Source organism: Cydia splendana, chromosome 6, assembly GCF_910591565.1.
Source record: "Cydia splendana chromosome 6, ilCydSple1.2, whole genome shotgun sequence".
Lineage (NCBI taxonomy): Eukaryota > Metazoa > Arthropoda > Insecta > Lepidoptera > Tortricidae > Cydia > Cydia splendana.
The window spans coordinates 24,628,945-24,656,929 of NC_085965.1; the positions used below are offsets into that span (position 1 = coordinate 24,628,945).

At 37.7% G+C, this 27,985-nt stretch overlaps 1 long non-coding RNA gene across 1 annotated transcript; it reads right to left on the reverse strand.

Moving 5' to 3' along the window:
• Window positions 1-18,929: 18,929 nt before the first annotated feature.
• Window positions 18,930-20,512, reverse strand: LOC134791535 (uncharacterized). The gene is made up of 2 exons (XR_010144307.1): window positions 20,150-20,512; window positions 18,930-19,021 (listed from the first exon to the last, which is right to left on the reverse strand). It is a non-coding gene; the product is annotated as an uncharacterized LOC134791535 (long non-coding RNA).
• Between the last annotated feature and the right edge of the window lie 7,473 nt (window positions 20,513-27,985).

The following is a 27,985-nucleotide window of genomic DNA, read 5'->3' on the forward strand; positions in this document are numbered from 1 at the left end:
CTTAAAATTTTATAGATTCTTTAATTTTCACTGTCCGAACCCTATGAAATTCGTGTCATAGAAAATACAGACTACTTCCTGAAGACCTAGAAGGCTGAAATTTGGCATGTAATGATAGGTCTGTATGCTAACACATATGGTGATGAGAAATCTGTAACTTTCGCCCTGCAACCCCTTGAAATGGGGGTACCGAAAATTTGCCGTTAACCTGAAAACATTGGTTCCTGAAGTACTAGAATAGTGAAATTTTGTGTGGGAGCAGTGATCGGAGTGCTAATAAAGAACCCACACAATAAAAAAAAACAAAAAGTTTTCGAAGTTCAGATTTGAACCAGCTTCACGTAAACCAGCCAAGTAGCGCCCTCTATATTGGCACTGTTTCTTGTCGTAAACTTTTCAAAACCTTACTTCCTCTACAAAGCGAATTTGAAATAGAGGCGGATTGTCATAGTGAATTTACTGCCATCTTTCGACAGATGTTTAAAACTTTTAGAACGCCATTTAACTTTGATCCTTATTCTTACACTGATATGAGTTAAATTTGTTAAATATCAAAAAGTGTCACCAAGATGATGATCGCTCGAAAAGAATACCTTGTACAGGAGAACAGCCGGAGACAAGAAAATATTTTTGCCGAACTGAAACGGTTACGCTTAGCTCGCACGTCGCGCTCGCTTGGTCAATACAGAATAGTACAAATTTTAATTTTAAAAATAACCGGCCACGTGAAAGTCGGACTCGCCGCGCTCGAAGGGTTCCGTACCATTACGCAAAAAAAGGTAAAAAATTACGTTTGTTGTATGGGAGCCCCACTTAAATATTTATTATATTCTGTTTTTAGTACCTATTTGTTGTTATAGAGCAACAGAAATACATCATCTGTGAAAAAATTGAAAATTTCAACTGTCTAGCTATCACGGTTCATGAAATACAGCCTGGTGACAGACAGACCGACGGACGGATGGACGGACGGACGGACGGACGGACAGACGGACAGACGGACAGACAGACGGACAGACGGACAGCGGAGTCTTAGTAAGAAGGGTCCCGTTTTTACTCTTTGGGTACGGAACCCTGAAAATGTCTAGAATGATATCGAAACCGCTACTTCTTTAGGCGCTGATCTAAATACAATGTGACTCCGTCATTTTTGTAAATTTTCCATAAACTGAATCAAAAAACACGAGAACACAAAATTCATCGTGAATATTTTTTTTTAATTTCTAGAAACATACAATTTGTAATACCTACATACAATAGGGAGTATTGCTGCAATGTTCTGCCGCCAGAGTGCAGCACTAGTGCACCTACTAAACCATAAAGTAACTTAAACATACTAGGCCTTAAACAGTTTTTTACAAGTTTTCACTATGACATTGATGCATCAAGGCGGTTTGTTTACAGGGGCCTACCGTGAAATTTCGTTATAATATATGCCTCTCTATCGATCGAATAGGCAAGAGTGATAGAGAGGCAGAAACCGAATTTTCAACTGCCGTGTTTCATGGTAGGCCATGTGATTGAGTTAGTGACGCAGAGTTTTGCGTAATATTCCCTATTGTCGTTTCTCAAATCGCTAAAGCATGCGGTACGAGCAAGGTACGAGGCATGCCTCTCTTATTCAAATTCACAGACTTAGATAACTTAGACACAATTTTAAGTGAACCTGTTAATTATGTTTGTATTGATAGCTTATCAAACTGGGACATTAATTACAATTCAAAAGACTTATTTATATTGCATGTTAACATCTGTTCCATAAAAAAACACTTTGACGAACTTCTTACAACCCTTTATCAACATTTGAAGCATATAGACATCCTTGTTATTACCGAAGCCAATATAAATTTCTCATTATTGCCTTTGTTTACTATCAAAGGCTTCAAAGTTGACGCCTATACTCGTGAGGGACGCAGCGGGGGAGGCGTGCTCGTTTACTCGCAAGAGCGACTTGCGGCGCGTGCGAGCGAGACGGGTGCGCTGGCCACTGCGAGTATAATGCGGACAGCAGAGTGTGTTTCCATTTCCATCAATAATAATAACGATCATATTTATGTGATATCTATATACAGACCACCACGTTATAATAAACATGATAGAGTATTAGAATTCTTAACTGAGTTTCGTAACCTTCTAAAAAGTATACCTAGAACTTCTAAGGTCGTAATCTGTGGAGATATTAATATTAATTTGTTAAATTGTCATGAAAGTAGAGTCATAGCGTATGAAAACATCTTATCGGAACATGGATTTGTAAAATGTATTAAGGATGTCACACGAAGAGAAATCGTTATGGGAAAAATTGTAGAATCATGCATAGATCATATATACGTTAGAGCACCTATATCTATCATAGACTCAGCCGTCATTACACACAAGATCTCTGACCACTACTTTACTTCAGTTGTGATACAATGGAAACAGCGACTAGTAACCAGTGGACGCGGGAACACGTGCGCCGCGACTTCCCGGAATCGGCGCGAGCCGGGCGGCAGCGGCACGGCGACGCGTGCGCCCGCGCCCGCTGTTACTAGGCGCGTACTCGATAATCGTCTAGTAAGAGAAAAGTTATTAGAAACTAATTTTGAAGACTTGTTAAATATACAATGTCCAATTAAATTATATGAAAGCTTTACTGTTATGTTTAAAAATATTTATGATGCATGTTATAAAATACAACCGACCAAAGACGTAAATAATATTAGAGATAATAAGAACTGGATAAATGATAACTTGAAAACAATGATCTCAAAACGGGATAGATTGTTCGTAGTTTGGTGTAATGATCCAAAGAATATGTTGAAAAGACTCGATTATACTAAATATAGAAATAAGTGTAATAAAGCAACTAAGAAGTGTAAAAATGAATACGATAAACAAAGTATATTAGATTGTAATAAAAATATTAAGAAAGTATGGGAGAAAATAAACAGTTTGTTAGGAAATAATAAAATCTCATTAGACAGCTCCGTCCTTAGTAATATGGTAGACCAAGGTAACACTATTAGAGACATTTGTAATAAGTTTGCATTTACCTTTACAAACGAGATAGAGCAAATTAAACATACATGTAACGATATATGGTTAGACAGAAACAAATATGTTAACAGGACGGACGTGTGTATGAGATGGCAACCCGTGCATAGCAAAGACGTTAAACGTGTAATTAATCTAATAGATAAAAATAAAGCGCCGGGAAGCGATCTTGTACGCATGTCTGACCTGAAGCTAATCGTAGATAAAGTAAGTCCAGTCATAGCCAAATTAATTAATGTATCAGTTGCTCAACATAAATACCCTAATAAGTTAAAAGAATCTCTAGTTCGTCCAATCCATAAAAAGGGTGACCGTAAAGTATACTCAAATTATCGACCGATATCCATTCTCTCCAGTATAGACAAAATAGTTGAAAAATGTATAATCAATCAAACAAGCTCCTTCCTTCAAAAAAACAGTATATTAAATGATTGTCAACATGGTTTTCAGAAAAATAGAAGTACTGCCACTCTTTTGTCCAAATTCACTGATGAAATTAATACTTATTTAGACGATAAAAAATTTGTTGTAGCAATATTCTATGATTTTAAGAAAGCATTCGACACCTTAGATACAAACACCCTTTTAAATGGAATGGCCGAATGTGGTGTGGGGCAGCCGCTAAACAAATGGTTTCGCGACTATCTCACATCACGTTCATACCGAGTAAAGATTGGTGACGACCTAAGTGATGAGACACTGGTACATTGTGGAGTACCACAGGGTTCCGTATGCGGCCCCGTGTGTTACTTAATGCATGTAAATAGCTTATGTGGAGTTCTGCGAAACTGTTCCGCACACATGTTTGCTGACGACCTATGCACCCTACGCGCAGGAACCAATATGATAGAAACTTGTCGTCTAGTCCAAGAAGACATAGACTCAGTAGTAAAGTGGTCACATGACAATGGCATTATATTGAATTCAGATAAAACTAAGCTCCTAATTATACAATCGCCATATCTAAGCCCAACAGAAATGCCACTCCCTATGTATACCCATAGCTTTACTTGCCTTCATAATAACTTACACGATTGCCATTGTAGACCAATAGAAAAAGTTGATTGTGTTACATATTTAGGTGTTAAAGTAGATTCCGCATTTTCTTGGCAACAACATATAAATTATATCTGTAGCAAACTTAGAATTTTATTAGGTAAATTTTACCACCTTAGCTTTAAAGTACCAATTAATGTATTAAAGTGCTTATACTTTGCAATAGTTGATTCCGTGTTAAGCTATGCCCTTGATTGCTATGGTCTCACTTTTAAATCGTATATAGATAAAGTAGAAGTGCTACAAATTAGATTCTTAAAGTTACTCGTCAATAAAAAAACTAGAAACAGTTGTAAAGGTAATTATAATAAACTATTTAAAATTTGTAAAATACTCCCGGTCAGCTTAAAACACAAATACCTCTTAGCAATTAACAACCACAGCAATAAGGAGCATATCTCGACACGAGTAGAACATAAACATAATACAAGATCAGCGGCTGTGCGAAAATATGAAATACCCCGCGTCACCAATTATTACGGAGACCGAACTCTAAGAAAAAGGTTGCCATATCTTTTAAACAGTCTTCCAGAAAATATCAGGCTCGAGCCCAATAAAACTAAATTTAAAACAGCAATCAAGCAGCACCTATTAAAAATGCTTGGGTGACAATTGTATGCCTGTGCCTGCAAATGTCACCCAAGTAAAGTAAGGTATATATGATTATATTAGTTAAGTGTATGATGTTAGTTTTTATAATATTTTACATTGATTACGTATGTAAGTAATTACATAAGAGACTCGCACCTGCAGACAAACTGTGTAAACAGTTTTGCAGGGAACTGAATTAGATCGTAAGGTTATTTCTTGTATTAATAATAGTAATAAATAAAAATAAAAAAATGCCGTGGTACGGGGACGGGCTAAAAAACTGAGACAACTATCACAAAATTATTGTCGTCCTTATCATTGCGTTCATGTATGGAGGTTCTAATACAGTAATAAAATACAAAGAGCATATAATCACTACGTTTTAAGAGTCGGCACTCTGGAACAAGCCTTAAACCGAATTAGGAACGTACATTGTGCCAACACACCAAATACATGTCAATATTGCCAACACAAAAAAAAACAACGCTAGGGCTTGCCACTACTGGCGTACCTACTGTTTATCGATATCGATAAATGTGCAATACATTTATCGATATCGATAAATGTGCGATACATGCTGCTGTACTGCACTATTGTAACAGTAAATTTTGAGTATCACTAGGATTAATAAAATAAAAGCAAAATATAAAAATAATTTTATTTAACATATTAAAGATACGATACAGATAGTTTATTATTTACGTAGGCATATTAGTTATTACAATACGCTTATGTTATGAACGTAAATAAAGCTACAATCTACTTTTAAAGCACTCCTGCAAACACTGAGCCTTGCCTGTGAAAGCTGTGAACTCCAACTTCCAAAAAGGGGAAAAAACTACTGTCAGGCTTATTTACATTCATTTGTAGATCAGATGTTCAGAGGTTGGAGTTTTATATTATAATTATTAATCAATAAATTAAATAACAGTAATAGATCAAAAGACCATGCTTCAAAGAGGAAACAATAAATAAAACAAAGAAAACACAGATAGCACTTAATGCGATAACACATTACAAACAGACTTTGCAAAAGTAAGTACTTATCCTATATTAGGTATACATTTGTCAATTAACATAAAACATCAGTTTACCGATCTGTTCGGGTCAAGCGGAAATCTGGCCAAAAATATATCAGAAGTTTTACCCTTTGGGTACGGAACCCTAAAAACTACTCCAAACTAATTAAATTAGTATCTGGTAACCACTCAAAATGAAAATATCGCATAAAACATCAGTTTACCGACCTGTTCGGGTCAAGCGGAAATCTGGCCAAAAATATATCAGAAGTTACTCTTCTTACACGCCTGACCCCACAAACTTCACATTTTCTTAATGATTTGCCCCCCATTTAAGTAAAAGATAAAGTATTGTCTTAAACACAGAAATAATCATTTAACATTACCGCTTTCACGAAAATTTAAAATGACGGTTGACGTTTTACCGATCATACCAACCTAAAGAAAAGTAAGTATAATACGTCTATGTTGAAAGCAAGTATGGTATGTGCTACCAAAATGCAACAGCGGTCATTTTAATTCGATAAGATTATTTCTATGCCTCAATGTTGGTAACAAGTACGTTCCTAATTTATCATAGTATGGGGTGTCGATGGGCTGATAAAATAGTTTTTTGTAAACTGTGACATGACAATTTCAAAAGTCATCAACACGTCGGGTTGTCAAAACAAACCAAAAAATTTGCAAAACTGGTATTAGATTTTCTTTAAAATGGGTTACGATATTCGAGAGTTGTTAATTGTTAATACACGTGGAACTGCAGCTCAAGGCTTTATCGGAAACACTTCCCAAATTGACGACATCCACCGGCTTTTCAGTGAGAATAGGCCAATCGCCCCTGGTCAGCCTGAAAGGGCCATGCACGGGACCGTGCCAGTGCAAGTTGAGGAAAGGTTTCTCGAGCACTTTAGACAGGTACCAAACCAACGTCAAGTACCTACTCGTATTATGTGGAGATGTATTATTTTATTAAAATGTGGGGTTTGTATTGAAGTTTAATTTAGTTGGTAATAAAGTCGAATTTAAACTGTTGTGAGACATTTACTAACATTGAATAATTTTACGGTTTAGACCAATGACCTTTTATTTATGTAGACGTGTGACGTTCATAGTTGACAAAACTAAAAATTGATCCAACGATTTTGACAACTTGACAGGTTGGCGTCACCCATACGCCTAACTAAATATAGGTTCCGGAACCTATATTTAATGGCTCACGATCGTGCGCCTGGTACCATATCTACCTCAATTTACTTACATCTATGGTTTAGACTCACTTGTTTTAAGTCACTCGGCCGACATGTTTCGCGATGTGTGGTAGTAGTCAACTGTATAATTTATATAGGCCCTGCATAGAGGGCGCTAGCAATACGTAACTTTTATAAAAACCTGAATGTTAAAATCTTTTAAAATTATTCCCGTTTATATGACCCTTTCCGTAGGTTCTATAAACGAATATGTCATTTCTAACTGTTATATCACCTCTTACAAAAATGAATGAAATCCCACCAAAAACATTTCATGTAAAGTGTTGCCAAGACTAGGCGCATAAAGCTTTTACACTAAAAAGTTATCAGATCCCGTAGTAGGTACCAAGACTTTTACTCTGTAAGTCCTAACTTTATAAACTCTAAATGTATAAAGCCAACATCTTGGTCAAACAGTACGGCTTGGCCGTTTCGTTGCAGTCACATAAACACTCCCTGGGTGGACTTTTTGCACAAAGTAGTAACACAGGTCTTACAAATTCTGAAAGTGTTCATAAATATGGCAGCAACGAAACGGCCAAGCCGTACTGTTTGACCAAGATGTTGGCTTTATACATTTAGAGTTTATAAAGTTAGGACTTACAGAGTAAAAGTCTTGGTACCTACTACGGGATCTGATAACTTTTTAGTGTAAAAGCTTTATGCGCCTAGTCTTGGCAACACTTTACATGAAATGTTTTTGGTGGGATAATATAGTAGGTACTAACATGAGGAACGTAAGTGTACTAACAATTTGTATGAGTCAATATTTACTCGAAATAAATGCATTTATTCAATATAGATTTATATGGCAGGCGGGCACGAGCAGCCTCTTAAGGCCGCGGGTTATTTCCACTTGTGTTCCCCGTTTTTATTATAAAATGGAATAATGAAAGTCGGGTGTTCGCTGTCTAGCTCTTAAGAGTTTGCGGCCGGGGTTGGGGGGGGGGGGGGGGGGGGGGGGACTGTCGCTGCCCTCTGCACTATTATTCATGGCTTTGTTTCCTTTATTATCCACAATCCACTGTTTCTGCAGTTTTAACTACAAAATGTCATTTGAGCTCAAAATAAGCCAGTAAAAAAGGGTTTTAGAAAAAAGTGGTAATTTACCTTTTTTGAAAAAGTAACAACTTTTCGGTTATCTCGACTCAGAACCACAATGGCTATAGATTAAAAGAAATACAAAATGTGTCACCAGTTTTTCATACAAAAGGGTGTCACTTTTGAGACGGTTCTTGTTCACACATTAAGGTACTTTATGTGAAAATGTGTTAGAAAACTGACTGAAAACTACTTTTAAGGTATTTTTTTCGTTTTTAGGGTTCCGTACCTCAAAAGGAAAAAACGGAACCCTTATAGGATCACTCGTGCGTCTGTCTGTCCGTCCGTCTGTCACAGCCTGTTTGCTCCGAAACTACTGGACCAATTAAGTTGAAATTTGGTACACATATGTAAGTCTATGACCCAAAGAGGGACATGTCACGTCAACAAATGAATTTTAAATATAGGGACTACTTTTGGGGGGTTAATGAGAAAATTAAAAAACAAAGTTTTGCAAACTATATCGTGTTACATATCCAACGAAAGGGCTCATTGTGAGAATCTCAAATATTTTTTTTTTATATATTTAGAATAGATTGTCGTGGACTTTAGAATTTGGAGGAATACGGAGAATCCGGGAACTGGAGCCGATACTGCGGTGCGGATCTAAACAATATTTATACTCGCAGGTGACTTACCAGTTTGTCCGTCGTCCTTGTCCACGATATCCAAAAGCGGTTTAGTAATTGTAGCGGGCGGAGCGGAGCGGAGCGATATTTATATATTAACTTGTAAAAATATTAATCTTATAATAGCACGAAGAAATCCGTACTCGATGCGGCTATTTTTAATATTGGGACACATTAGATCAAAATTACAATCCCTTTTTGAACCAATACAGCTAGGTTTCGGCACGAAAGGTGGGTGCGAGGCAGCCGTCCATGCCCTAAGGACCTACCTTTCACTCGATGATTGCGAAATTGTTGTCAAAATTGACGTTAAAAATGCTTTTAATTCGGTTAGTAGAGACACCTTGCTGACAGAAGTTAAGGACAAAATTCCGGAACTATACAATTACCTTTTCTTTTGCTATTCAGACTCATCTAAATTAATGTACAAGTCACATGAATTATCTTCCGAGGTTGGCTGTCAGCAGGGTGACCCTCTCGGGCCAGCAATTTTTAGTTTGGCTATAAATCCAATTATCAAAAATTTAAAATCAAAATTCAATGTGTGGTACTTAGATGACGGAACCCTAGGAGGTGACGTGAATACTGTACTCTCTGATTTGTCTTTTATTAAGAGTAGTTTCGAAAATATTGGTTTAGAACTGAATTTCAGTAAATGCGAACTCTTTATTCAAAAATCTTCTTGTACTTTGACCAACTTACAACCCAAATTTGACGATCTGACTCCCAATATCAAATCAGTAGACAAGTATTCTCTTTGCCTCCTGGGTTCTCCTATATTCGAAGAATCTTTTCCCGATTATATTTCTAACTCCATAACTAAATTCAAAAGTCACACGGATCGCTTACTCGAAATTAGCCCTCATTATGCTCTTGTGATTCTTAAATTCTGCCTTTTTGTCCCTAAATTTACGTATGTGCTCCGCTGTTGTCCTTTCTGGAAACATCAAAATTTATTGTCGCCCATAGATGATTTGATCAAAATTAGTTTAGAGACGATTCTAAACATTCAGCTAAGTGAGCCTTCCTGGTCTCAAGCGTCCCTCCCCATTCGGTTTGGAGGTTTAGGAATTCGCAAAATTTCCAGTGTGGCTTCCCCAGCCTTTTTGGCGTCCACTCATAGCACGTCTGGTCTCATAGGAAATATCTTAAGGGCTTTGCCCACAAACTGTGAGATCGCGGGCTTTGAGGACGCCAAAAATGCTTTTAAAATTGCTTGCCCAGGCAAATAATTTCCAGACAACCCAAATTCACAAAGGAGTTGGGATAATGTTTACTGTGATTTAACTTACAATACTCTCTTAAACAACTGTACAGGTCCAGACCGCGCGAGGCTTTTGGCGGTCGGAGCCCGGGAAGCCGGTTACTGGCTACATGCCCATCCTTCGCCCAATACTGGTACTTTCTTGGATCCGGCCTCCCTTAGACTGGCGACTGGTTTGCGACTCGGGGTTTCGGTGTGTACGCCACACATATGCTCTTGTGGCACGGACGTGGACCGACTGGGACACCACGGATTATCTTGTCAAAAAAGTGCAGGCCGTTTTTCGAGACATGCGTCGCTTAATGTGGAGTGTCCTTAGTTCCTTGGAGCTTGGGACGGATGTTGGTGTGGGATGCTACCTGCGTAGACACACTGGCACCGTCCCACCTCCAACGGACTACTGTAAAAGCGGGCGGAGCGGCGGAAAGCGCCGAAATTCTAAAACGTAACAAATATAAGAGCCTCGGTAGAGAGTACCATTTTGTACCATTTGGTGTTGAAACTCTAGGTCCATTTTTTATTTTATTTTATTTATTTATTCACGAATAAGCTTACAGTCTGATGAACCAAGGCGTCCATGGGGTCCCAGCGCGCATAAGTTGTTCGCAGAAATCGCGAAGCGTCTGGTTGACGTAACTGGTGACCGAAGAGCTGGCGGCTACCTCGCACAACGTATCAGCATTGCGATACAGCGAGGAAATGCCGCCAGCATCCTTGGTACAATGCCTCAAGGGCCTATTTTAGATTTAAGCTAGTTATTAATTTCGTTTAGTAGTACCACTGTATATATGTTGTATGTAAATAAATGATTACGTATTTAGAATAAAAAGTTTAGAAGTTATTCAAGAAAATAGATAAAAAATTACCATCCCCCCCCCTCTATCTCCGAAACTACTGGGTCTAAAATTTTGAAAAAAATACACAAAATAGTTCTTTACCTAAAGATGACAGGAAAACCTATTAGAAATCTAGAGTCAAGCGTGAGTCGGATTTAAGAACAAAAATGCGGTTAGTCTTTTTTAGGGACACAGCCGCAATGGTTTAAATGTATCGTGGGGTACACAACTATTGCGAAGGTCCTAGGCCGATAGCCGAATAAGACCGAAGGCCCGAAGCGTCCCGATGAGGCGTGCCTTTATTAGGTTCAAGCGTGAGTCGGACTGAAAACAAAAAATGCGACTAGGCTGTATCTGGCACACAGCCGCAATGGTACTTTTAGAGTTGTTGCGGTTCTTGAGATATTTTGATTTTTTGTTCCGGCTCCATAGATTTTTTTTTGAAAAATAATCATAACTCTACTATTTTCAACTCAAATCGCCTGAAACTTATAACTTAGCATAAACACACTGGGCAAACCCCATTTCAATCAAAATAATCTTAAAATGTTGACTTTGGTTTTTGCGCTTTTTCCATAGAAACAATTAATGATTTCAAAAAAAAAACGCACCCATGACGGATATATGTAGTATGCCAAAAAAATACAAATAATTCGTAGTATAAAATTACAAATAATTTTGCGGTAATAATAATTTCTTATTCCTGCTCCATGATTTTTTTTTGCAAAAAGTCGTAACTCGACAATTTTCATTCCTAATCGTCTAAAATTCATAGGTTACCAATAACAATGCTAGCAACTTCGGTTTCTATGTCAATGAGAGCCGAATTCAGCCCACAGTGGGACGCTCCGAACTTTCAGCTCTACGCGGAGCTCGGCCTTCAGTCTTCGCATTTGGACACTTGTACTATTGTTGGGTATGTAATCTTCCTATCCAAGCTACTTTACATAGTTGCAGAGATATAAGCCACCGCGCCGTAACACTTCATGTTACATCTGGTTTTTGATCTGACCCATTCGGGTTTTTCAAGACGTTTCACTCACGTTACGTTTCACTTACAAAAAAAAATTAAAAAAATTAAGGGATGTACGGAACCCTTGAAACACGAGTCCGATTCGCACTTGACCAGTTTTTTTATATCGGTAGCCCTCGTGATTTTGAGTATGTACCCAGAAGTATTCCGAAATTATACCCCAGTGCATATTATATAAATTCGAAGTCTACCTCTAGGTATCTCGAAGTTACCGTGCTCCATCCGAGAATATGGAACATATTTTAGTAGTCGAAGTGTAACTTCGGTCACATAGGATTCTTGTCGCTGTTCTTCAGAAATTTTAGAATACACATGAAGTTGCGGGAGTTGCGAGTCGACAGTTCGTTTCGTGGGAAAATTTCTAGCCGAAGTTTATGTATGTTTCTGTCTTTATGTTTACCTACTCAGTAAAGGTTTAATATGGAGGAATATCGAATTCTGTAGGGTCTACCCAGATATACCTATCGACGCGCATTCGGCCTATTTCTATCGGATTTTGCCAATTCCGCGTCGACAAATATGTGGGGGAACCCAAAGGTGTACAAACTTACAATTAGTAACAAACAAAAAAAGTTGAGCAATTAATAAGTAATACGTAAATGAATAAGTAATACCTAGTCATACTAGGTTAACTAGGTATGTGCAGTCAAGTCGAGTTTACACACATCTTTAAAAGCAAAGGTTCCAGAAATATATTTCGGTCTATATAATGTTTTAAAGTCGGTCAACCTGATAATTAATTTGTGATACATAGTTAGATACATTTTAACATACCTACATTAAGTATACCTTGAAATCATGATAACAATGCTAACTACTACCGAAACTACTAGGGACTACCGACTTAGAGGATATAACCAACGGAGACGCCATGTCTATAATTTTCGGTACAAAATAGTCTGCCGTTTAGTGCGGGGGAGGGGCACATCAAATGTATACGTAACGTAAACATAGCCATGTCAGATAAACGTCAGTCCATACATGTGGTTGACATGTTGTTGTTGACATGTGGTCAACAGACCATTGGCCGCCTATTTTCAACAGAGGGGAACGCCTGTTAATGACCACTCCGTTTGGTTATATTCTCTAAGACTACCGAACTACCTACTTACAGTAACTACCGAAGCGTTACAGTTACCGTTCGGCCTTCAACTGAGGCTATTAAGAAGTACCTCCATGGCAGTTCGGATATGCTAAGCATGCAGCTGATCCCTCATCGCTATGCAGTCCGGCGGTCACTTCGTCACACCTCGAGACGTCGCTTGCATGCCAAAGTAAGTATCCATGGGGATGTATTAGGTATGCCCTTCACGAAAAGTACTTCAGAAGCTTGACAACAGAATATGTGTATTAATCTCGCTGTTCGTCACAAATGTGTGCAGTCGGAGATCACGCGTGTAATAAATATTAAATTAATAGAGCAACGAAACTCTTGATATTGTGCCATACCTGGCTGTTGTTTATCGGTGGAAGCCCAAGCTAGCAATGGGGTTATTGTAATCTATATTGCATGTGTTATTGTAAAGAAACAGCAAGCACCTATCGAATCAATCTCTCTCTTCTCTCTCTCTCTCTCTCTCTCTCTCTGGCAATTATTATTCTTTCTCTGGAGGATTTTTGAATGTGTTCAGAATGATAATAAATGCCAAATCAAATGAAGATATTAAAACTCCAAATGCCGCTCAAGCCACATTTAAGCCCGAACACAATAATTCCCAGTTCCGGGCTCGGCCCAATTTGCGCCAAATGCCCGCAATGAAACTCCAAACAGCGTGTATTAAGCAAGAAAAACGTATAATGGGCATAACGGCACTCGGCACTGCCAGAATTATGTCAACGCGGCCATAAATTCAGATTAAGTGCGCGTAATGATATACGCGCGATATTACTTACCAACTTACGAGAAAAGTGCGGCGTTGAAGGATGACGGTTGAAATTAGGGCGTAACTTATAGCGAAACAGTTCTTTTCGAGTTAAATATTTCTGGGACAAGTCTATGACTTTTTGGAAAATTAATAAGTAGTTTTTTTTTATTGCTATGACAGCTTCGTCAACATTGCCTACTATGCCAGACATAGTATACTTGCACTTGCACGAAGTCCCTCGAATACGCTAGAGTGATAGAGACAGATAACGGAATTTCCATTCAGAATACCCTCTGAACTCCAGTTAAAACCACTTCTCATTTACTGTTCGATAGTCCTTAAGTTCTTGCCAATTGTTTTCTGTTAGGCCTAATTCCTATAAATTGGTAGGGGACTAAAGAGTCAATTTACGTACAATAAACAATGAGTTTGAAATGAAGACGCCTGAAAGACTCCGGTCAAGTTCATTTAGGTACAGTACAAGTGATTAATTTGTATTCAGAGATGAAACCAAATTGTATTGTTTTATTGTATCAATTTGACATTGATACTGTATTAATTATATTAATTAGAATTATATTTGAGATGAATTTTGATTTGAATCCTTACCAATTCTATATAATTTAGAGCACCGTACAAAACTTTGTTAACGGTGCTCTTATGGGATCACTTCGGTCTTGCAAATCGGCGTTAAATGCGTTTTTCTCAAAGACCGTTTGATGTAGGTACCTAAAATTTGGAATAGTTATGGCAAGTACCAACACTAACACTGTGAAAAAGTAAAAACTGCTTATTTCTGATTTTAGGGGGAAATTTAGGGGGTTAGAGGGGTAGGCTGAATTTTATTTTCAATTGTAAGAATCGTGTGAGGTACCATTAGAAAGCTTGCAAAAAAATTGAGTCGATGGACTGATTTTGACTTCATTTTAGAGTGCAGTAGTTTCGATAAAAAATGCATTTAAAGTTGCAAGTTTTCATACAAAATTTTTACCTCTGTCCTGGCGATTTTCGCGAAAACTATAGCTAACAGGCAGCTGACCATCAGTCAATATCCAACCAAAACAAGCATGAAGACGGCGGGAAAATTATCAGGTTAACTTTATCTTTATTCGTTTTTCAACTGCAGCCTGATCTTTGGTTGCTTAGGGCTAGCTAACTGATGCTTACACTGGTCTTTCATATTAGGAAGTAGTTTTAGCGAGAAAGATCCTTACTTAAAACTTTGGCATTGAAATTTATGACTTATGTCTTTGATACAAAGTTTAATTCTGCTTACTTACTTTTGTGGGATATTTCATTTTTTTCTGAATAGCCTACTATAAGTATGAGAGAGAAAAATATCTACAAAATACAACCTTACTATAATGCAAATAAGTTTAAATTTCGAACGGGCTTTCCAACCAATGGACTATCTCAGTATGCTCATGCAGTAAGAATCATATTTATTATTGGATTTTATCTGTAAAATTTTAAATTAAGAATTCCGTTCTTCACTGTCGTTGTGTTGTTTTTTTTTTCACAATAGAGCACATAGAGTTAGTAAAGCGTATAGAGATAATAAAGTCATTTAATATTTATTAACAGCTATGGCCTCATCTATAGATTTTACTGAGAGTATCTGATTCGTTGAAACAATATTTCCTTTTCATTAAGTACCATTATATTTATGTATTAATTGTATACAGTACGTATTCATTATTAGAGATGCCCCCCCCCCCCCCTCCCGAATAGTAAATTTAGTAAAACCAATGGACTATCTCAGTATGCTCATGCAGTAAGAATCATATTTATTATTGGATTTTATCTGTAAAATTTTAAATTAAGAATTCCGTTCTTCACTGTCGTTGTGTTGTTTTTTTTTTTTCACAATAGAGCACATAGAGTTAGTAAGTTAGTTAGCGTATAGAGATAATAAAGTCATTTAATATTTATTAACAGCTATGGCCTCATCTATAGATTTTACTGAGAGTATCTGATTCGTTGCAACAATATTTCCTTTTCATTAAGTACCATTATATTTATGTATTAATTGTATACAGTACGTATTCATTATTAGAGATGCCCCCCCCCCCCCTCCCGAATAGTAAATTTGGCCGAATACCGAATATTCGGCCGCTCGCTCGGCCGAATACCGAATATTCGGCGAACGAATATTCGGCATGACATGCGAATATTTTGAGTCACAATTATTATGAAAACTATTCACCAACTAAGCACAACGTTTGCTAAGATATATTTTTATGTTGAACAGAATTAATTAATGTAGTTAGAGTCAATCAATGTTTTTATTGACTCTAACTACATTAATTAATTCCATGTTAAAAATAAAATATTTTGTAATATTTTGTGTTTTGTGTGTTGTTGTATGTGTTGTTTTGCAAGTGCTTAAAAACGTGTATTCGTATTTAACTACTTTCCAAGAATACATTTTAAATATTAAATATACCTAGTTTTTGGTTATTTTTTGTGTATTTTTTTTTTGGTAGGTGCAATAGATGTAAAGTTTACCTTACAGCCAGCGACAAAAATGTCAGTTAAGATTCATGACTCATGAATCCCAGTTCTACTAAAATATTTATTATTTTTTAAACTGATTTACAATAAGTCCAAAATTGTGCGGTAAGGTAGGTTTATATTCAAATTATACGCAATTCTTCGTAGCAACTCCGCCAAGTGGACGAAAACAGGTACTGGACGGCAAACTGACGCAATTACCCTACTTCTACCAAAACTTAGACATGTATTATTACTTATTTCTGTGACTTATATGAAACATGAGCAAATTGATTAATACTTTACGTTAATTACATTTTGTGTCAGAAACAAGCCTAAACGTCAAAAACCGAGAAATGACGAATCACAAACTTAATTGAAATATTATTCCTTTTTGAGTCGTGCCTGCCCAGTCTACAAGTTCAAAATACAACAATTGCAACAAAGATTATCATGAGGTTGTATACCTAGTATTTTTGACGGATTTAGTTTTTCATGCTCGAAGTTGCTTGTCAACGACGTATATTAAATTGTCAACTATTTTTGGTGTTCGAAAGAATCAATAATATTGAAAAAGTTCAGACAAGTGGAAGAATATTACTTCAATATGTTATGGATGCTAGTAAGATGTAAAAACAACAGTTTAGCGGAATGTCAATTTAGGAAATGGTTTGTACAAATTACAGAGAAATTCAGAATAATTTGTTTCTACTAGAAATGTGCCTTCACCAAACGTTTTAGATAAACGGTAGGCCTATATTATATAAACGTTCTTGACTTCGTTTGGCCGAAATGGAACTCTTACGATTTTTCCTCATTTTACCTCCAAGATGAGGTTGATCGTTAGTGCTGGAAAGCTGTAATTTGGTAAGGATATACATAATATATAAATCAATCAACCCGACAAGGTGGTAAATAAAATCTCTAATCTCTAAAAAATATATCTAAGATAGAAGCTTTATAACTTCTACATTACCTATACTAGCCCAGAGGCCTTTAATAACAGTCCAAACTCCAAGGTCCCAGAGCTCCCAGACATTACTTATTTCCTCGTGAATAAAATGTATGGGATAAATTAGTATTGGTATCCAAACTTTAAACCACCTAGGTATGCATGGTACGGTGCTCTGAACACCGTAGTCTTGACTTCGTGCTTGGCCAATTATTATTCTTTAACGCGATTTTCCAAATAATCAAAGTATTTAGCTATGAAGGTATTTATATAATTATCCTAAACTGTATGTAAACATATGAATCAAATGACCATTATTGTAATAGATTTAGATTTTAGAACAACGCAATACATAACTTTCTATAGAAAAACAATTGAACGGTAAATATTACATAGTTTATAAATAAATAAATAAATATTATAGGACAGTTTTACACAGATCGACCTAGTCCCATAGTAAGCTCAATAAGGCTTGTGCAAGTTTCACAATGTAAACGACAGTTTAACGGTATATTCAAACTAATTAGCGAATCGGTAAGAAGTCTCATTAAAGAAGAACCTAAGAATCAGACCAAGATAATTCTGCGTGGCATTTGCAACGTCATCAACGTCATCATCATGTCAAATTTGTATGAAAAAAAATACATTTATAATGACTCTTACACACTTTAATATGATCAAGTCGGTACAAAGTTAGCTTAGACCAGTAGACAGATTCTACCCTCTATCCGTATTGAACCATCAGCATCCACCGTGAGCTGGTATCAAATCATGCAGTCCGGGAGTTATGGCCGACACGACGTGCGGGGCCTGCTAACAAGTAGGGTGAGATTACGGTGTCTCGGGAGGTATATTATAATCATCTTCTCGTAGGCTGCGAGGTGAGGGATAAGCTAAGGTACCGTTCTTGTCTTGAGGCCCGCGTTTCGTGCTAATAACGTCAATAACGATGTACTTACAAAATCACTTGTAAATGTAGAAATGGCATTATGTACCAGTCAACCATAGGGCCAAACAAATACCTAAGAAATCTAAAATCAAATATCATTTTTTTTTTAAACATAAGCATTATATAGGTACGATGAAAATATTTATGAAACGTTTTTGCCACAGGTTGTTTCAACTTGGTCGTTAAAATAATATTAGTTTGCCCTATATCGGATCTAGGCTTTACTGGCCCCAGTAGCCCGAGGCCGAGGGGCAGCCTAATTGCCAAATAGAACTAAATATCAACTTTCAGGATTTAACCCGAGGGCTTAGGTTATGAGGTCGCGGGAAATTCAGACCTTAAAGGATGACTCACGTTAGACCGGGCCGACCGGGCCGTGTCCGGGCCGGAGCTTCCGGCGCTTACTTTTCTATGACAGATGACAGGTGATCACGTGATGCTTTCCATAGAAAACGAAGCTCCGGAAGCTCCGGCCCGGACACGGCCCGGTCTAACGTGAGTCATCCTTAATAAGAGGGTCCGAGAAATATGGAAAACTTTATAACTACCTATTGGGTTTGGAGTGGAATTCTACCAGGATTGAATAGAGTAAAACATTATTTGTGCAGACAGAAAAACGATATATATATATATTCATTTGTTCAAGTAAACTGACAAAATAGAAAACCACAGACAAAACAAAATAGTCGCCAGCTCATGGCGTAAGGTTTACAACCTGATAGGTTTATATGTTCTAACACCTGCCCTTAAACCGAACAGTTTAAACCGAGATTAAAAACACAATTAAAATGTTTGTCCTTGGTTAGAGGCTTTGTCAAAACATCCGCAGGCATTTGATCAGTAGACAAGTATTCTAAGTTAATAATTTTATCACTTACGACTTGCCGCACATAATGATGTCGAATGTCTATATGTTTACTTCTACTATGGTTGATTTGACTGTTGCAAATCTTCTGCGCCGACTGACTATCGTTGTATAGAGTAATGGGTAAGTATTTACCTAGGCATTCATGTAAAAAGGTCCTTATGAATGCAGCTTCCTTCGCTCCTTCACATAACCCCATGTACTCAGATTCGGTTGAAGACAAGGCAATGGTTCTTTGCTTACGACTCTCCCATGACACTGCTGAGCCGCTAATCTTGTACACATACCCTGTATACGAACGTCGGTCTAGCGGGTTGGATGCCCAATCAGCATCTACATATCCTGTAACAGATAATATTGATTTCTCATATTGTAAGGAATAATCCATTGTTCCTTTTAAATATCGAAGAACACGCTTCGCCGCTTTCCAGTGCGTTTCAGAATAACAGTTGTTGAACTGGCTTAATAGGCTTGCTGCATGGGCAATATCTGGTCTTGTGCACACCGCTAAATACATAATACATCCAATCAGGCTTCTGAACTTTGAGTCAGGATCAGTCTGTTCTCCCTTTTCAAATTTCAAGCCGGTCTCTAAAGGTGTGCTCACAGGTTTGCAGTCCGCCATATTAAATTGTTCTAATACTTTCTGTATGTAATTTTTCTGATCAAGAGTAATTTTATTTTTATCTTGAGTCAATCTCATGCCCAGTACATGCGTAGCACGACCAAGATCCTTCATCTCAAATATTCTCATCAGTTCTTCCTTCAGCTTTTTCTTCTCTGGTGTATCTTTACTGAAAATCAGAATGTCATCAACATATAGTGCTAATATAATGAGGTTACCACTATCATTCGATTTTATGTAAACACAGGGCTCGCTGAGTGATTTTCTGAACTTGAGAACCTTCAGGGCATTATCAATTTTGTCGTACCAGGCCTTTGATGCCTGTTTCAGTCCATAGACTGCTTTGTTAAGCTTGAATACGTAGTTTTCTTTACCGTTCCATATACACAGTCTCCTTTAAATCACCATTAAGAAAGGCTGTCTTCACATCCATGTGATCAACTTTCATGTCTAAGTTGACTGCCAGGGCAAGTAAAGTACATATGGTTGAGTATCTTACCACAGGAGAGTAGGTCTCATTGTAGTCTACGCCATATTCCTGGGTAAATCCTTTAGCTACAAGTCTAGCTTTGTAACGAAGTAGCTGACCTTCCAATCCAAGTTTCTTTTTGAAAATCCATTTGCATTTTACAGCTTTCTTTCCAGCAGGCAATGTTGTCAATGTCCAGGCTCTGTTCTTTTCAAATGACTTGTACTCATCCGCAATTGCTTCCTTCCAATGTTCTTTTTCAGGTCCTGACAGCGCTTCATGAATTGTCTTTGGTTCAGCACCTTGACAAGCAGCTGTCATTGCAATCGCAGCATTAGCGGAGTCTGTCATTTCCTCATACTCACTGGAGCCTTGATCCGTAGTCATATCAGGATTCCAAGTGACATCGTTAGGATCATCCACAAAACTGGAACTAGAAGTGCTCGATTCATTTTCAGATACTTCAGGTACTTCCTCAATAAGATCAGCTGGCAACGGATCTGCAGGTAAAGGTTCTGCATTTCTAGTAGTATTATCCATGCCATCACTAAGTAAATGTAACTGACCATCAGTAGTAGGATTTTGCTGATTCAGTTTTATATCTTTAAACATTTTCTCTTCAAAGAACTGTACATCTCGAGACTTAATACATTTAGACGGGTTTTGAGGGTCAATCAGTCTATATCCTTTTGATCCATCGCAATATCCCACAAATACATACATTTTGCTTTTTGCATCTAATTTCTTACGTTTTTCACTAGGGGTCATTGCATAGGCAACACAGCCAAATACTCTCAAATTGGATAAATTAACTTTATTACCTGACCATAGCTCTTCAGGTGTGGTCCCTCTTACCGCCTTACTTGGTGACTTATTCTTAATGTATATTGCTGTATTCAACGCCTCGGCCCAGAACCTCGGGTCCATTCCAGCATCCTGCAGCATGCAGCGTCCTGCCTGCATAATTGTGCGGTTGGCGCGTTGCGCGACTCCATTCTGGGCTGCAGAATATGGTATGGTTGTCTGGTGCTGGATGCCGTGCTCTCTCAGAAACATCTGGAACTGTTTATTCACATATTCAGTGCCGTTATCTGAACGAATTGCTTTTATCTTTAAGTCAGTTTGATTCTCAACAAAACTCTTAAAGGTTTTAAATACAGACAATACTTCATCTTTACTTTTAATAAAATATCCAAAAGTCATTCTAGAATAATCATCAATGAAAGTCAAGAGATATCTACTGCCACTGAATGAGGAAACTGGCATAGGTCCCATTAAGTCAGTATGAATCAGACCAAGTTTCTCAGTAGCTCTGGTATAAGACCTTTTAGGGAATGGTAATCGACTTTGTTTCCCTTCAAGACATGCTACACACGGAGTATGTTTATCATTAGTGTAATCAATTCCACTAGCCATACCTTGTTTCAGTAAATCCATACTCCTTCTGTTCAGATGTGAAAGTCTGCGATGCCACAACTCCTGGGATGGCTTCGTTTCACACAGATTAGCAGCTTCCGGAATCCTTGAAAGAACCTCAGGCACTCGCTCACCCAAAACCTCAGAGTGACATGCCGCAGCTAGCTCGCATCCATGTGACGGTTGACTCGCCATGTCCAGTTCATAGACGCCGTTCACCTTCGTAGCACTGGCAATTACGTCTTTGCCACAGTAAATATAGCACTTTTGCTTCTTAAAAAGCACCTCAAGTCCTTTGTCTACCATCTTGCCAACGGAAATAAGATTTGTTGACAATCCCGGCACGTAAACAACGTCGCTTAGTTTCGTTGTTTCACTGTGTCCTTTTAACAACAATTCCACGGTTCCATGTCCCTCACTATGTAACTTTTCTTTATTCGCCACTGTTACTGAACGCGGAGTTTCCAAAACATAATTTTGCAATAACGTTTTATCGTTTGACATGTGACTTGTAGAGCCACTGTCAACGTAGAACGAGTTTGACTTGACGTCAACTGTCAAAGCGGTTAGCAACGTTCCGTTCCATGCTTTTTCACTCTTCTCACTGCGTTCCTTACTTTTATTGGCTTTGTTCGGACAGTTTTTCGCATAATGATTTGGTTTCTTACATATGAAGCACTTAACCTTCGATGGATGTTTGTTGACACTTTTTGTACTAGAACCCCGGTTTGTAAACATAGAACTTTCTTCGGTCTTATCGTCTCTTCGTAAATTTTCTTGTAGTAATTTACTTCTAACTGTTTCACTGCACAATGTAACGTTCGAGTTTTCCAATGCCATTATAAGTGGATCATAGTCTGGTGGTAGACCACTTAACATAATGACTGACAGGAAATCATCATCTAATGGAGAATTTATGTCTCGTAGTTGTTGATCTATATCCATGATCTTCAAGAGATACGCCTCCATATCTTTACATTGCTCTAGTTTCAATCCAAATAAAGTACGTAGCAGGCCTAGTTTTCTACATAGCTCTTTATCTTCGTAGGCCTTTTTCAAATTGTTCCAAGCTTCGTATCCAGTCTTTGCGTTACGTACATGTGAAAACGATGACGGCTGCACCATCAGGCATATTTTTGCAAGCGTTCTCTGTTGTCGACGCTCATCGCTGATCTTGGGAACGCCGGGTGACGCTTCCTCTGTGCAATCCCATAGATTCTCGTGAATCAAATACATACGCATCGAAAACTTCCAGTTTCCATAGTTAGCTATGCCACTGAGCTTTTCGAAATTGACTGCGATCCCGGAACTCGACCCGGAAGACGAGGTCGTCATCGGCAAATTTTAATTCGACATTTTCGAATTAATTTTATACTTTTTGCCGAAAACTATTTACGTACTAATTATTCGCGTATCCTGGGCCCAAACCTACACTACCTACAAGTACAGATTTCTCTACAGAAAATCTCAATCAATCAATTATGTAGAATTATCTACATAATTGGTTTCTCTTAAGCTTAGAAATAAATTAAATGTTTTAAATTAAATTCACTGTCACACGCGAGGCTCGAACTCTAGCGACTCTGGACCACTAGCTAGTTTATTTCAGTACCTAAGTATGTGGCATCTATGTTAATTTATCAGGATACAGTACACTACAGATACAGTTCATTCGTTCGTCTATTTACCTCTCTATCGCTCGAATATGTAAGAACGATAGAGAGGTAGTCGCAGATTGGTGCCTCGTTAATTTCGATTTACGCTATTCGCGGTCGTTCCTCTGAGGGCCTACCGTGAACACCGAACTTCGTAACTTGCGGACATCTTTCTTTGTTACGCCTATTAAGGCGTGATTATATAGAGTGACAGAGGAAGATGCCCGGACTTTGCGAACTTCGGTGTTCGCGGTAGGCTGTCTATTGCTGGCTCACGATCCATCGCGGTTTCAGAGATCCGACTTTGAATCACAACCAGCTTTAAGCGAACGTTCGGTTCGGAACAAGTGACATAACGGTTACGGATTATTTCCGAAACATTACGGACGTCGCGCCGTTACTCAAGCCAGCTTAACTCGTTGAATTTTAACTGGGATTTAGTGTAAAGGCGAGTTCAGGCGCGGGGCAGTACTGGCGCGAGTCGACTTGCCTGATTACTGGAGGGTATAGTCAGAAACATTGCGGAAGTCGTGCCGTTACTCAAGCCAGCTTAAATCGTTGAATTTTAACTGTGATTTAGTGTTCAGGCAAGTTCAGGCGCAGGGCAGTACTGGCGCGAGTCGACTTGCCTATTTAATTACTTAAGTCAGAAACATTACAGACGTTTACGTTACTTAGCTAGCAATTTTAAAGTAACTATGAATAGGTAACTCATAATGAGTTACTCATAGTTACTTTAAAATTCCGAGTCCGAATCAGTCTCAAGCCTCTTTTGACTGGAGCAAAGGTAGTACTAGCGCAGGATAACAGGTATGAGACAAGTACCTACCTACAAAAAAGAGTACATATTAAGCAGCACACCACGGTCTTAAGTTCCAAATTTTTATCAACTTCATAATATAAAGTTAATATAATTATGTATGTATTTGTATTTATGAATAACGGCGTGAAATACATATAAATGAGTTATGTGAAGACATTCATGTGAGAGGATTATATATACAATTGTATATACCTATTTTAACCCTGCGAAAGTAAATTTGATTCTGCCATGAGAGTGGACAAAATTAATTCTCGATGGTCCGCGAATTGCAGCGTCCTCGAAAAACAATTTATTGCCCGATTGTTGGTGCAGACCTACTTGTTTTCTGAAATTACATCAAACAGACAAACACGATTAGTGTAAATGCGATAGTTGATTAAACCTCTTGGCCGTCTTAAATAGAGAGCATAAATAGTAGATTGTACAACAAGGGCATAAAGTGACCCATTTTTACCCGAACCAAAATAGTAGACGAGGGTAAAAATGGACATTTATGCCCTTGTTGTACACTCTGCTTTTCACTTCGATTGCGAGGAAAATATACAAAAAATCAGATATTTTAGGTTTATTTTAACGTATTTATTCAAGACTAAAGAAAATTGTTCTTGGGCCGGTCGGAGGCGTGGGGCACGCCGATCGGGAGAACGCCGGTCGGGGCCGCGCCGGCAGGGCTGGCAGTTTGTATGGCAGAATTTGGACTTTATTGCTAAGTCAATAAGGGTCGTAATATATGATTTTACTTAATGCTCTAGAGCATAAAATGCGATTTTATGTCGTCTACGCACGACATAAAGGTGCACTTTTTGAGCATGAGAAGTGAAAATTATTATTAATACCGGCTATTAACCCGATCGGTCGGCATGTTGTCTTACTGAAACATAAGACAACATACTCAAATTTCTCTCGCGACCCATAGTTTGGGAATTGCTGGTTTATCTTATTTAAAAGTACTTTAACGAATTTTACTAAGATTTAATAAGTTTTGACATCACCTTTTTCAAGGCAGCCGTTCTTACAAGTCAAGTTACTATTGACTAGCATAGCAAACGAGGCACAGAGACAAAATCCTTGCGTCGTATTTACTATTTAAAGTAAATGGTCGGGATCGCGGGCTTCGGGACGACGAGAACACTGGTTAGCGGCATAATGCAGGAGCGGAGGCGGACAGACTGACATTAAGAAACTAATTGAACATGTGGGGTAAGACCAAGAGATATAGTAGGTATGAGGATTCCCTACAAGTGTTTTTCTTGTGATTCTTTTAAGTACCCCATCTAATCTTACCTACACAATAAAGTTTTTAAAATTTATAATTCATCTGATTTGACAATATCAGACGTTGTGTTGGGTTACTTCAACTTAAATAACAACACCTTCTAAATTAAAAGGGGTGCCCGTGCAATATCTCATACAAGATCAACAACTCAGACATAAGGTGACATACCAGGGTGATAGATAATTTTCCGTTACTAATACTATTGATGGTGACTGTACCAAGTCAACAGGCACCGAGCGCGGCAAGGAGCCTAAGTCTAGTGAAGTTTGTAGTGCTGGCTGGGGAAAGACTGACTTTAATTTGAAGTTAAATTTTAAAACTTCCAAAACAAAAGAAACTTGGAATAAGTATAATCTGTGAGTTTTTAATCTCCGTTTTTAGGGTTCCGTACCTAAAGGGTAAAACGGGACCCTATTACTAAGACTCCGCTGTCCGTCCGTCCGTCCGTCCGTCCGTCTGTCTGTCACCAGGCTGTATCTCACGAACCGTGATAGCTAGACTGTTGAAATTTTCACAGATGATGTATTTCTGTTGCCGCTATAACAACAAATACTAAAAACAGAATAAAATAAAGATTTAAGTGGGGCTCCCATACAACAAACGTGATTTTTGACCGAAGTTAAGCAACGTCGGGCGAGGTCAGTACTTGGATGGGTGACCGTTTTTTTTTTGTCGTTTTTTGCATTATGGTACGGAACCCTTGGTGCGCGACTCCGACTCGCACTTGCCCGGTTTTTAAAAAATGGTATTCTGTGTAGGGAGCATTCCACGGGCTGTCCCGTACAAATGCATTTTATTTACTGTGTTGCGACTTTTTTTTCGGCATTTAAAGCAGGCGATTACTTTTCTGTGCATATTTTTGACCATTTGTCATAGAAAAGGGAACTCTTATACCAGAAAATGTTCAGAAAATTCGCGTTTGTATGGGACAAACGGTAGACAATTTCATGGAATGCTCTCCGTAGGTATTATTTTTAGGTGCTATTTTAACATTAGTTATTATTTAATAAATTGTAAAAACCTTATGATTCTTATTCATGCAAGTCGGCTCATGTCACGCTTGTAACTTGAGCCAGCACCCAAGTCTCGCGACAAGAGGAAGACAAGTTGAATCTGCTATTGGCTTGCAGCTATGACGCCACATGTTACCGCCAATATAGGGTTCAACCGGGATACTTGCCGCAGTGACGAGCTTTAAGCTTGCATACACGGTAACAAGACAAAATGTTTTCAGACCAACTAAATTGAAATAAATATTTAAATATTTCTATATTTCTGCCAGCATCTTTGGCACAATGCCGCGGGGGCTTTTTTTAGATTGTATTTTAATTTAGATTAGTTTCATTTTTAGTTTTTAATTTTATTGATGTTAATAAATTGATAATAAGATATTCTATATGATATCGCCCTAGATGAAAAGAAACGAAATATTCAGATTATCTGGGAGAAAAAGAATATTAAAAATATCTGTTTATACCAGAGAGCGTATATAAGCTAGGTAACCTTACCTGGGGTACTAAGAGGAGAAACCTCCTCCAGGGCCAGGTCCCTTTTTTGATCCAGTTGATCCGGGATGAAAGGGAAGGGTAAATTGCCGGGGGAAAATTGCATGCTTAAACGCATTCCTCCAAGTAAAATAACGAATAAATTAAAAACAATTAAAACCCCCTACGATATATTCCTACCATCATTTTGGAAAAGAACTGATACTCTTCAAACTGCTGGATCGTACCATCAGTTGGAGAGCTACGATACCACATAGGTACCGACATACAGACAGACCGTGGCGTCAAACATATTTGAAATCTTAGATAAGTAGGTATGTGGTACTTAAAGTGCGACTTTAAATAAAAGTCATCTTTAATTCTGTTCACTATTTTGGACATAAAAATAGTTGGGCTATCTATCCCGGTTTTAACCTACCACTCTAGATATACAGTTATGCAATGTGACGCTAAACGACGCTAAGGAACGTATTTACACAAGCAATAAATGAGCAATAATATGTGTGGTAATATATAAAAGTACATTGTGTTTTGTATTACAATTTTATTGTCGACTAACTTAGGTACATTCAGCTCAATAGTAGCGTATCAAACATATCTGCCACCCTGGAATACTTTTCTATTAATAGATATAATCTCAACAGTTTTAGTTCAAATTTAGTTAGTTATCTTCAACAGCTTAATTGTTCTCAATATAGATATCTCTTTTTGTTAAACTAACTATTAGCTGAGAATGGTAGATAGTTTTTTTTCTTATCTCTATTTGAACGATAGAGACACACACCCAATCTTGAATTTCTAATAAGTAAGTAGGTAACCAAAAGCTGTACCATCTATGATTACCACACTGCATAGGTTCTGGTTGCCTACGTCACTATTACCTCTGCTATTACCTAACAACTTTCTATGGCACGCTTACTAGATACCTCTAGCTAGTCATTTGTTTGTTATCTAAACATTCACTCGTCTCTAACCGGACATTCTAAACTTGAAAATCGAATTTAAAATAACAAAACTTGGGTGAAATTGAAATTGTATGTCGGTTGTTTAAAATTTAAATTATCTGTTCACATTTTAAAATAATTGTAAAATGAAGAACGTCAAAAAGGAATTCGTTTAATATTCTTTATAAATTTATGAGTGTGTTACCTATAATCACCAGTGAAAATACAAAACAAACAAAAAGGGGAGAAGAAAAAAACTAAATGGTAAAACCAGTGGACAAACTAAATAAACCTGTGGTTAAAATTTCAAATTTAGAAATCCAAACTTTAAATAAA